An 11,549-nucleotide genomic window follows, 5' to 3' on the forward strand; every position below is an offset into this window, starting at 1 on the left:
ATACCCAATTGGAAGTAGTGCCCGATGTCTGCGCACGGATGGTCATCTGACATGTCAAAGTAAGACATTCTCACGGAAGACCAGCTCCTGTCGTTGCGCCAGGTATATCTGTAAGACAATATCGAATATCAGTAACAGATTCCGAGACATTTTACAGGTTTGGAGAATGCAATGAATACAACGGATCTCTGTTGAAGAATAAGGAACGTTTCAGGCAGTTGTGATCTAGTAAATCACAACTGCCTCTACATAATCCGACCTACTGACAGTATTAGTAAACAAACCATAAACAAAATTAAGAAAGTCAAAACAACTTCTGAAACCAAAGTTTTCAATTAACTATCATCATCAATACATTCCAAACAGCACAAAACCAGTCACTAAAATTCAGTAACCTCTGACGCTGTGTTGAGCCAACACTGGTCTGGGTGGAGGCACCTGTGTCCTCTCTTTATCACATCTTCCACAGCTCCTGGATGCTCTACTATTCTGCAAGCTAAGAAAAGCCTGCAGCGGCCATTTTGCTCTGATCAAACAGGGTGAAGGGGTGGAGCACATAAAAAATTCATGTGCTGATGCATAACCGTGTACTGAAAAACAAGTTAAGAAGAAAAAATACAGCTGAATCCTACCGAACATGTGACTGATTCACACATTCTATCATGCTCATGAGAAAAACAGATACACAACACACAAACTCAAGGACTGCATCTCTCCAAAACTACAGTCTCATCTTAGACACCACATGCAGATTGAGCTGATTCACATAATACACCACTCAAAAGTGAACTGCATCATAACTTATTATTAAGGCAATAATTTTTCTGACACAGAAAAAACAAGGGCCCTACATTAACGATCGTTATCATATCTTCGTATATTAATATAAGAGGGGAACGTCTTCCGCTCTATTGATCTACATTCAAATGTAGCTATAAAATTTGACTTCTCTCCCTCTTATCTCTAAAAAGAATACCCTTTCATCCAGTGAACTCTCCACATTAAATTTCCTGTTGCAGCCAAAATAGCATGAGAAAATAGCCTCTTACATTAAGAAGAATGAGCTAACATGATGAGCATGCTCTTCTCTCTTCCTTAAAATCTTATTATTGCTGCAATTTTACTGGAATTTCCTAACTGTAGGAAGGACACATTTTTATTTTGATATATAAATGTGTTATGGGGTTTTTGGAGGTCATCAGAGAACTGAGAAACCAATGTATGTTCATCATACTGGATCATCACACACACAGTCCACACCACCCCATCATATCTCTCCAAGATCCATTTTCATTTTGTCTGCCCACCTACATCTTGGTCTTCCTACTGATCTCTTTCTTACCAATATCCTATATCCATTTGTCCCTCTTTATGCTACATGCCCTGCATGTTTCATCCTCCTTGACTTCACCATTCTAATTATACTTGGAGAAGAGTCCAAGTTATGAAGCTCCTCATTATGCAGTTTTCTCCAACCTCCTGTCACTTCATCTCTCTTCTGTCCAAATATTCACAAACACCCTCAGTCTGTGGTTCTTCCCTTATTGTGAGAGACCAAGTTTTACACCTATACAGAACCAAAGGCAAAATTATAGTTTTGTATATATTAATATTTATGTTTTTGGAACAGCAGATGAGAAGACAGATGGTTCTGGACTGAATGGTAGCAAGAATCAACGGATTTAAATCTCCTCTTAATTTCCTCCTGAATCAAATTTGATTCCTTACTGTCATTCCCAAATATCTGAATTGTGCCACTTTTCCGAAGCATCTGTTGGCTATCTTTATGTCATGATTTTGCCCTACATTCTGCTGATGAGAAAGAAACATATACTTAGTTTTTTCTGTGCTTACTTCTACACCAAATTCCTTACTAGCATCAATTAAAGTTTCTGTCTGTTTCTCATTACGGTACCTGTTATCACCCAACAGATCCCCATTTTCTGCACAGATGCATAAGAGCGTTGCTTAATAAATAACAAGAGTTCAGCTTACTTCAGACACACATCAGGTATACAAAGACAGAAATGAGATTAAATATTCAGTCATATATAATTATGGAATGTTCAATTGCTCTGCTAGAAGATATGCAGTGCTGTTAGTTTATGTATGGCAGAGAAAGAAAAAAAGGTATATGGTTACAATTTCATCATCATTGGCAAAACGTCCCCTTTCGACTGACACACTTCCTTAGAAGATTATGCCAGATTTGTCTTGTGAATTAGTGCATCCAGATTCAGTTCATCAATTTCGCAACAATAATTTTTAGAGTGCAAGGTGATCAGCCTTGCATCCAACACCCAACCCAGAGGACCAGGTCTCCATATTTATGTCCCACAGTGACAGGGGGGCCCAGAGGTAATCCCACGTGCATGTCTAAGAGAAAATATTTCCCCCAGCATATCTCTACAAACATCAGTATTTATAAAATAATCATTTGTAATCATGAAAACATCCCTGAATAAATTATTTCCACATTTTTTTATTTCCTTCAGAGTGAAAGAAAAAAACCACAAATTGACTCTCAATCAAATGAGGTAAACTATGCTCTTGGAAGTGTATCACCGCAAAAAATTAACTTTCCTGATAAATATTGTGACATGTTGACCCCTACCTCCCCAGCGACACGTAGCGGGAACGTAGCGCTCGCGTAATAGGCGAATCATCACCCCGCCACTCTCCCTGCGGTGACGTCAAGAGCGGAGCCGAAGTGAGCCGAGCGGAGCTGAAGATAGCCGAGCCCCCGCAACCTGGTAGCTATGCAATGCGAGTCAACAGCGGTGACGTAACAGGATGACGTGGCACTCATTACGCAACAAGCAAGCACTGCAGCTATATAAGTGAGCTGCACAACGGCTGCGAGTCAGTTATAAAGTAACAGTCGCCGAGTCGAGTTGTAACCTGGCCATCGCCAAAGACAGTTCCGAGTTGTAATGTGGACAGCCACCGAGTTGTACTGTAACAGTCGCCGAGTGTGTTATCAACAGTTCTCCAGTCAGCCGACTACAGTTGAAGTATAGCAGTTGTCGCGGAAAGGAGAACCGGACGTGTGTGTAATTGTGTAATTGGGAGTGTGTGATACAGTGATACATAGCTCCCCTACTGTCAACGTGTAGACCACTGAAGGCAGAGCGAACTGATTTGCGCATAGGGTTATAAAGTGTGAAACCCCGCAACTGTGTAATAATTAATTGTAGCCGTTACTTGTAGGTTGTTGAATAAACCAATTAATGATCTCTACGGCGTATTCAGTGACGAAACACGTTACACTGGTGTCAGAAGTGGGATTTGAACTTACACACGTGACCAACGAGATTCGAACTTAAGACGCGTGGCAATTTGGTGTCAGAATTGTTTACCAGCTTAAACACGCCTCGAAGAATTAGACTTACGACTGTTTCGACTATTTTACTGCTACAAAATGGAAACAGAGCAACTGTTGGAACTCCTGCAGAAGGACTTGAGGGCCCAGCGAGAAGCTGCCGAGAAAAGGGCTGACAGGTGGAAAGCCTGGCGAGGAAAGATGGCCGCCATGCAAGAAGAGCTGGTCGCAGAAACGGAAGCCACTCGAACGGAAACAAGAGCTATCCAAGCACGGACGGAAGGCCATGCGAGAAAATAGGAAGACAGACAAAGAGGATTTAATGGCCAAATTAGACGCCAACCAAGAAAAGGCGGCGGCCGACAAGGAAGAATTGAAGGCCGCAATGCAATCTATGTGAACAGAATTGGATGATAAAATCCAACATAAGAGTTGAAAACATTTTGGCGATCGTTGAACACGACAAACAGACTCTCCGGTCAGAAATATCTGAGCAGATTGAAGTGTCCCTCTGCGCGCGGACAGATAAACTCCAGGAAAGCCTGATGAAAAATTACAACGAAACCTGCTCAGCAATTGACGAAACCAAACGCGAGTTCCAGGCACGGTTGGACATAGTGCAAATAAAGGCCGAGCGGGGAAATACGTCAACGATCGTCGCGAGCACAGCTCAACCACCAACACGTTACACTGGTGTCAGAAGTGGGATTTGAACTTACACACGTGACCAACGAGATTCGAACTTAAGACGCGTGGCAATTTGGTGTCAGAATTGTTTTACGAACTTGAACACACGTCTCGACAAATAATTGAATTATTGTGCATCGAGTACTCTACTGCTACAAGATGGAGATGCAGCAGTTGATGGAAATGCTGGCTAGAATGGAAGCCAGCATGAAAACTGACAAAGAAGAAATGCTGAAAGAGATGAGGGCCTGGCGAGAAAAGGCGGACGCCGACTCAAAAGCCTGGTGAGAAAAGACTTCCGCAGAGACGAGAGCAACCCAAGCAAGGGCGGCACAACAAGAAGAGGTCCCCATAGTGATACCGGTCGGAGAGACGATGGCCTGCCAAGAAATGGAGGCACGTCCAGAAGATGAAAAGCCGGCCTCTCCAGAGAGAGTGAGTGTGCCATAGAATGGAAGTAATGGATGAATGGGACACAACTGGATCTTCTGGCGAGCTGAAAGGAAACCGCTCGAGACGAGCAGGTCTCAAGAGGGGAGCGGTTGTAACTGCCGGAGAGCAATCACTGCAAGGAGTAGCCCAAATACCAGGAGACACAAAAAGAACAGCCTCCAAAGAAAAGTAACGGGATGCACCATTAGGCTATTCGGGACGAACAGCCTTAAGGAGGGAGCAGTGTGACATGTTGACCCCTACCTCCCCAGCGGCACATAGCGGGAACGTAGCGCTCGCGTAATAGGCGAATCATCACCCCACCAATCTCCCTGCGGTGACGTCACGAGCGGAGCCGAAGATAGCCGAGCCCCCGCAACCTGGTAGCTATGCAATGCAAGTCAACAGCGGTGACGTAACAGGATGACGTGGCACTCATTATGCAACAAGCAAGAACTGCAGATATATAAATGAACTGCACAACGGCTGCGAGTCAGTTATAAAGTAACAGTCGCCGAGTCGAGTTGTAACCTGGCCATCGCCGAAGACAGTTCCGAGTTGTAATGTGGACAGCCGCCAAGTTGTACTGTAACAGTCGCTGAGTGTGTTATCAACAGTTCTCCAGTCAGCCGACTACAGTTGAAGTATAGCAGTCGTCACGGAAAGAAGAACCGGACGTGTGTGTAATTGTGTAATTGGGAGTGTGTGATACAGTGATACATAGCTCCCCTACTGTAAACGTTTAGACCACTGAAGGCAGAGTGAACTGATTTGCGCATAGGGTTATAAAGTGTGAAACCCCGCAACAGTGTTAACAGATTAATGCAATTAGGGTTATAAAGCGTGACACCCCGCAACTGTGTAATAATTAATTGTAGCCGTTACTTGTAGGTTGTTGAATAAACCAATTAACGATCTCTACGGCGTATTCAGTGACGAAACACGTTACAATATTCAATTTTTCTTGGTAGTAATTGGTTTAGAAGTGAATACCAATACAACTAAATATATATTTATACCTGTCCTTAAATACGGGGTAGAATTGTAATAGTAAACTTTTTGACAGTACTGTAAAGGTTAAATACACTCAACTCTCGATTATCCGGGATAAAGGTGGGGATGGAAATCACGATTAATCGAAAACCCGGTTAAGACAAATTTTATTAAAAGTAGTACTGTAATACTGTACTTTCATAATACCATAGGCCTACCTGTATTTAAATTTATTCAACCTCATTTTTATGTCATCTCATGGCCTATTTAATACTTATTTTATATTTACACTGAAGTATTAATTAGTTGAAGAAAGCAGTCTTCTGGGATTTTGCACCGTGTATATGTGGTGTTAACCGACGTTTCGGAGGAACGTATCGCCTCCATCTTCAGGGTAGAAGAAAAAATATATAAGAAATCTGCAAGCAAAGAGACCGGTCTCTTTGCTTGCAGATTTCTTATATATTTTTTCTTCTACCCTGAAGATGGAGGCGATACGTTCCTCCGAAACGTCGGTTAACACCACATATACACGGTGCAAAATCCCAGAAGACTGCTTTCTTCATAGTCACCACCGTGAAAGCCTCAAATCTTACATATTAATTAGTTATTTCAATCACTTCAACAACATCCAACACTTTTTATGAATATTCACACCTCAAACTTCTCTTCACTCTCACGATAGTCTAGTAAGGATTCCAAATGATTGAGAGCAGCACCATGTGATATTTTCTTACTAGCAGCACTGTCCACCTCCTCCTCATTCTCACTTTCTTCCCGCTCTCTTGGCTGCACCCCCACCGAACTTACGATTTCGTCACTGCTTAACATTTCGAAGCCCGGCTCGCACGAGTCACAGTCAAACCACTCTCTTATATTGTCCTCGTTGACTTCTTAACCACAATGAAGTTGGTTGGCCAATTTTGTCAGTTCTATGGCTATCTCATTTTCACTGAATCCAGTGAATCCATGGATTTCGTAATCTTCATTAGTGATGAAAGACATCAGTTTCTTCCATGAATTTTTCAATACAGATGGCTTTACTATATCCCATGCTGTTGAAATCTCATATATGGCATCTAACATTGAAAAAGACTTCTAGAAACACGTCAAATCATTGCCTTCATTGATGTACTTTTGTAGCAAATTTGATCTGTAGATTCTCTTCATACCTGAGATAACTCCTTGATCCATTGGTTGGATAAGTGCGGTAACATTAGGAGGAAAATATTTCCATCATCTGACCTCAGGAGACTTTCGTTAGGATGTGAGGGCGCATTGTCAATGAGGAGCACAGCTTTCTCATCATATGTTCATTTTTTCTTGGTTTTTCTCTTCCTCATTCCGCGTGAATTAGAAGACGAAGCAAAGGAAATTAATTGATTCTTTTGATTTTTCAAATCACGAACAGTTTGTTCTCCAATACCGTATTGCATTGCTAATTGTTTAACAACACCTCTTTTTCCCAACTGATTGATCATTTCAAGTTTCTGTTGAATAATTAACACAACACGCTTTCCTTTTACACCCTGCATTTTGCTAATGCACTTGAAGATTGATACAAAGAGACTAACTGGGGCAGTGTATCTGTCATTGAAACTTTCCAAAAATCCTTGCATTCCTTCACCCCTACCCTTGAACACTGTGTTAGCATAACGGGACCAAAAAATGCAGAGCTCGGTTCACACTTGTACGAAAATAGTCTTACAAGTCACAATGTGAAACAAAAGTTAATGAATATTAAACAACATATAAGCCTCAAAAAACCCTGGCAGCTCTGATTAAGGCGCTAACCAGTTTATCCGCACCCAGATAATCGAGAGCTGAGTGTAAATATTTTGCAAAACAAATGAAAATTGTATTCAAGTAGGAATTAAGGGCAGATCTAATTCCTTTCAGAATCTTCTCTCTTCTATTCTGTTCCCCAAAGAAAGTATGGATTAAAATATACACGACTCTGACCTTACTTGTTATTTTATGAAATGTGAAACTTGGCACTGAAACTCAGATGACCGTAATCTTTTAATAATTATTTAATATACTGCAATTTTATGTTCACTTAACTTAGCCCTTTATACATCTGTACCAAGTATGTGTACCACTTCTAAAATAAGATTAGGGGCCATCTTGTGCATGGAGTTCATATATGGGCTTACTTTGGGCATCAGAACAGACAGTGAATATGTCACAAAAGACCATTAGCCAAAGGATGCGGAATGTTTCGTTGGACATAGAAGAAACCCGTCTCTATTATTAAATTGTTAGGAGAAGAAAGAAATATCAGGATGATGGAGAAAAGTACTCTGAAGAGCTGCTTAATTTGTATTCTTCAACACTCGTAGAGTGGCAATAGGCTGAATCTCCATCTCATCAACATAGATACTGACCGCAGCTTTGAGCAGTTTTCTTCAGTTATTCCATGCAAATGTCAGACTAGACTAATGCCATGATGTTCCAATCCTATTCCTGTTCAACCAGATTTTCTCATATATTTTCTTATATGTCACATCATTAAGTGAAAAATTTCATGTTAAGTCAATAGTGTTTTCCTTCTACTTCTTCATGTAAATGGAAGCCCCATGCATGCTAGGTAAGAACAATGCCAGCTGGAAGGTAGGTTCAGGCAGGCAGGCACAGACAAAAGCAGGATTAAACAGGCTCAATAATAAGCATGCAGACAGGCTTAGAGACAAGGGCAGGCAGACGCAGGCATGCAAAATTTAGGCCAGTGTCAACTGAAGGAAAAAACCATTGGCCTAACTGAGATGTTACTTAAAAGCAAACATTTATTACGCGGAAATTAAGTCTAAATGCACAGAACAACTAAGATTACTCCTGCAAGACGGATTGCTGATGTACATGTTACCTCATAAATCCTGGAATGGTGTGGCGGTATCATTTCCACCGTCACTAGGACCACTTGTGTCTCTGTAACATACCCAGGAGTAGATTAATTTTCACCAACACTCATCACCACATCACACTGGCGTTTGCCTCTTCATTCAGTCAGAACTGTCTCATTGCCACTCACTTTGGATATGGGTGACACGGGGCCACCACAAGCAGCAACTTCGCAACAGGTTCTCTCAGACTCCAAGATGTGGATTGTAGTACAAAGAAATAGCCCATCACTTCCCAGAAATAAATGATAAAGATCAACTAAAACATCACAATGAAAAATACTTAATTATTTGATTATAACAGAGAACAGTTTGAGTTAAATTAGTATGTCACACCCCTTTAACAGTGTCTCAATTTCCATTATAACTTCAGTCAACTTGATCACATTTCCTTATACAAGGTGGTTCAAATATGACTGGGACTGATTTTTTTTTCTTTAAACCATAATTGCCAAACACTTACTTGCACATGTCAGTCTTCAACGTACTCCCCTCCAGAGTCAACACATTTTTTCGAACGTTCTGGAAGCATCCTGATACCCTTTTGAAAGATGTCTTGTGGTTGGTGGCGTATCCACTCCTGAACAGTCTGGATGACAGAGTCGTCCATAAACCCCATGCCTTGCAAGTCTGATTTGAGCCTTCCGAACAGGTAGAAATCACTTGGGGCCAAATCAGGACTATACGGCAGATGTGTCAGAAGGTTCCATTTCAATTTCCGGAGGGTTTCCGTTGTTGTTTTGGCCGTATGGGGGCGTGCATTGTCTTGAAGGAAGGCTACCGGCTTTCCACCTGTCTTCTGCTTGGATCGGATCTTTTCTTTCATGTCTGTTGCCAGGAGGTCTGAGTAATTCAGAAAGTCTACATGGATAACCCCCTGCCAGTCCCAGAACATTGCCATCACTTTTCCTGCCGAACGGCTCCTCCGCGCTCTCTTGGGTTTGGGAGAACTGGTATGCGGCCACTCGCGTGATGACTGCTGGGACTCGGGAATGAAGTTGAGCACCCATGTTTCATCGGTGGTCACTATAGACTTCAAAAATGCATCACTATCATCTTCAAACTGCTGTAGGAGATGACTGGCAGCTTGCATGTGCACCATTTTGTTCAAGTCCGTCAAAGTGCATGGTATCCACCGTGCATTCACCTTGCGATAGTGCAGGTGGTATTTCACGATGTCTTCTACACTACCAACACTGATGGACAGCATTGCTCCAAGTTCCTTGATAGTGATGCGCCTATTCTCAAGAATAAGCAAGTCTGCACGATCATTGTTTGGCTCGGTGACGGATGTTTGCGGCTGACAATCATGCGGTTCATTCTCCATGCGCTCTCTGCCCTCTCTGAAGCACTTACACCACTCAAACACATGGGTCCATGAGAGACACTCTTCCCCATGCTCTTGTTGGAGTCTGGTGAATTTCAGCGGACGGGACGTTTTCTCCGAGGAATTTGATCACAATGCGTTGTTCCACGCTCCACAGTACCTTCTGTTCGCTCACCACTCTAGCAACTCCCAGACAGGTCAGAACAGGTTCTAACCCGAACAGGAGGGAGGGTGGAGGTTGTGGCTTCACTCTCTCAAGGTCACACAGCTGCTGCGCAGTGCGGCTTGTTTACACACAAATCAGTCCAGGTCATATTTGAACCACCTTGTATGTTACATCATTAAGTGAAAATTTTCATGTTAAGTCAATAGTGTGTGTTTTCTACTTCCTCATGCCAGTAAAGAGGAAAGTGCCCCAATTCCAAAGGGATTGCTCTTTGTGCAGTCAAGAATTATGTGCACCTCACTGTTGAGAGCCAATTACAAGCTGTAAATTTGAAAACTTTCTTTTCAACACAACAAAGAGAGATGCTTTGACTTAATGTCTAAGACACTAAGCAATCTCGATTTTGGCTTCAAGCCAGATGGGCAAATTCTGTCACATCAGTGTGCAAAGATGGTCAGTTGTAATTGTTCTTTCATTCATCTTCAAGTCATAACCTGACATGCCAGTTACACATATTTGCAGACAAATTACATGTTACAGCGTTTCATCAAGAATGTATCCCCAGATGACAACTGTGTACTTGTTTTAATATATACTGGTTTTTCTAAGTGTAAAGGATTTTACTGAATTACACAACAAATGAAAACGAAGCTTCCTTATATCACCTATAATACTTGAATTCACACTGTATACCTTTGAGAACTCAAGCTCACGTGTAGTGGCTGGTTACACAAATGCTTCAATCTATATCGTGAGACTAACAGAGATACAAATAATGATTACACAATGTAATCATCAATTACCATGTATTATTTCCAACAGCAGAAGTTGGGGCAGCGACTGGCCAGAGACTGGACAGTCAGGATTCGATTCCTGGCAGGTACAACAGATTTACATTTACACCACAGACTCATTTATATAGTGCAATATATTTATTTGATGAGAGCCGCTCTATACTTTGTTATTTACCTTTGCATTTTACGAATGATCAACTGGTCATATGTTTGTGAGCCTGGGATGGCAACAGTTAACATCTATCGTGGCATTCACAAATTTTAGTACCCAACAATGGATGTGTATTACCGCAAAGTAGGTCGTACTACCTTAGCAATTATGAAATCTGAAATTATTCCTTTTTTATCCTCCACATAACTGTCAAAACCGATATATTCAATATATGCTTTATGGACTGATTAAACACCTGGCTTCAAACAACACAATGCACGCACAAAAATTTACATCCTAATACACAATGCAAGACAAAGTAAGAAATATATACCTTTCTTTTCTCTCAGGCTTCTGAAATCTTCAAAACTGTTAGAAAAGTGGCTCTCTTCGTTCCACAAAAAGACGTTCACGCAAGCAACAGTAATTATACAAGGGATCAACCGCTTGCGACCCGGTATGACGGGAAATAACTATTGCGGACCCCGTTGTAGCATTGACGTCACGATCACACCATCCCACCCTCTATATTCAGCTATTGATGTAAAATTTCAGTCGCAAGTGCCGAGGGCACGATCGGTAACAAAGCATTCCATCATATCATCACTTTAATTCCACTCCCCCCGCCTGAACCCAAAAAATCGATAGTTCGCAAAAATACTAACAAATATTTTTTCTGATCTCATCCCGTGTACAGCGGGGGGGGGGGGTTACTCTATTTGTTAACTCTGTTTTATCTCAATTCACTCACATCCACCAAAATTGAGCAACACTGGG

The 11,549-nt window shown here is 41.7% G+C and overlaps 1 long non-coding RNA gene across 4 annotated transcripts; it reads right to left on the reverse strand.

The window, feature by feature from the left end:
- Window positions 1–6: 6 nt before the first annotated feature.
- LOC111871978 lies at window positions 7–11,223 on the reverse strand. Of its 4 annotated transcripts, XR_002844146.2 has the most exons (5): window positions 11,107–11,223; window positions 8,466–8,593; window positions 8,301–8,362; window positions 396–590; window positions 7–108 (listed from the first exon to the last, which is right to left on the reverse strand). It is a non-coding gene; the product is annotated as an uncharacterized LOC111871978 (long non-coding RNA). The 4 variants fall into 4 exon arrangements; XR_002844145.2 differs by lacking the exon at window positions 396–590; XR_002844147.2 differs by lacking the exons at window positions 7–108; window positions 396–590 and adding an exon at window positions 1,527–1,567.
- Between the last annotated feature and the right edge of the window lie 326 nt (window positions 11,224–11,549).

Source organism: Cryptotermes secundus, unplaced genomic scaffold, assembly GCF_002891405.2.
Source record: "Cryptotermes secundus unplaced genomic scaffold, Csec_1.0 scaffold2529, whole genome shotgun sequence".
NCBI lineage: Eukaryota > Metazoa > Arthropoda > Insecta > Blattodea > Kalotermitidae > Cryptotermes > Cryptotermes secundus.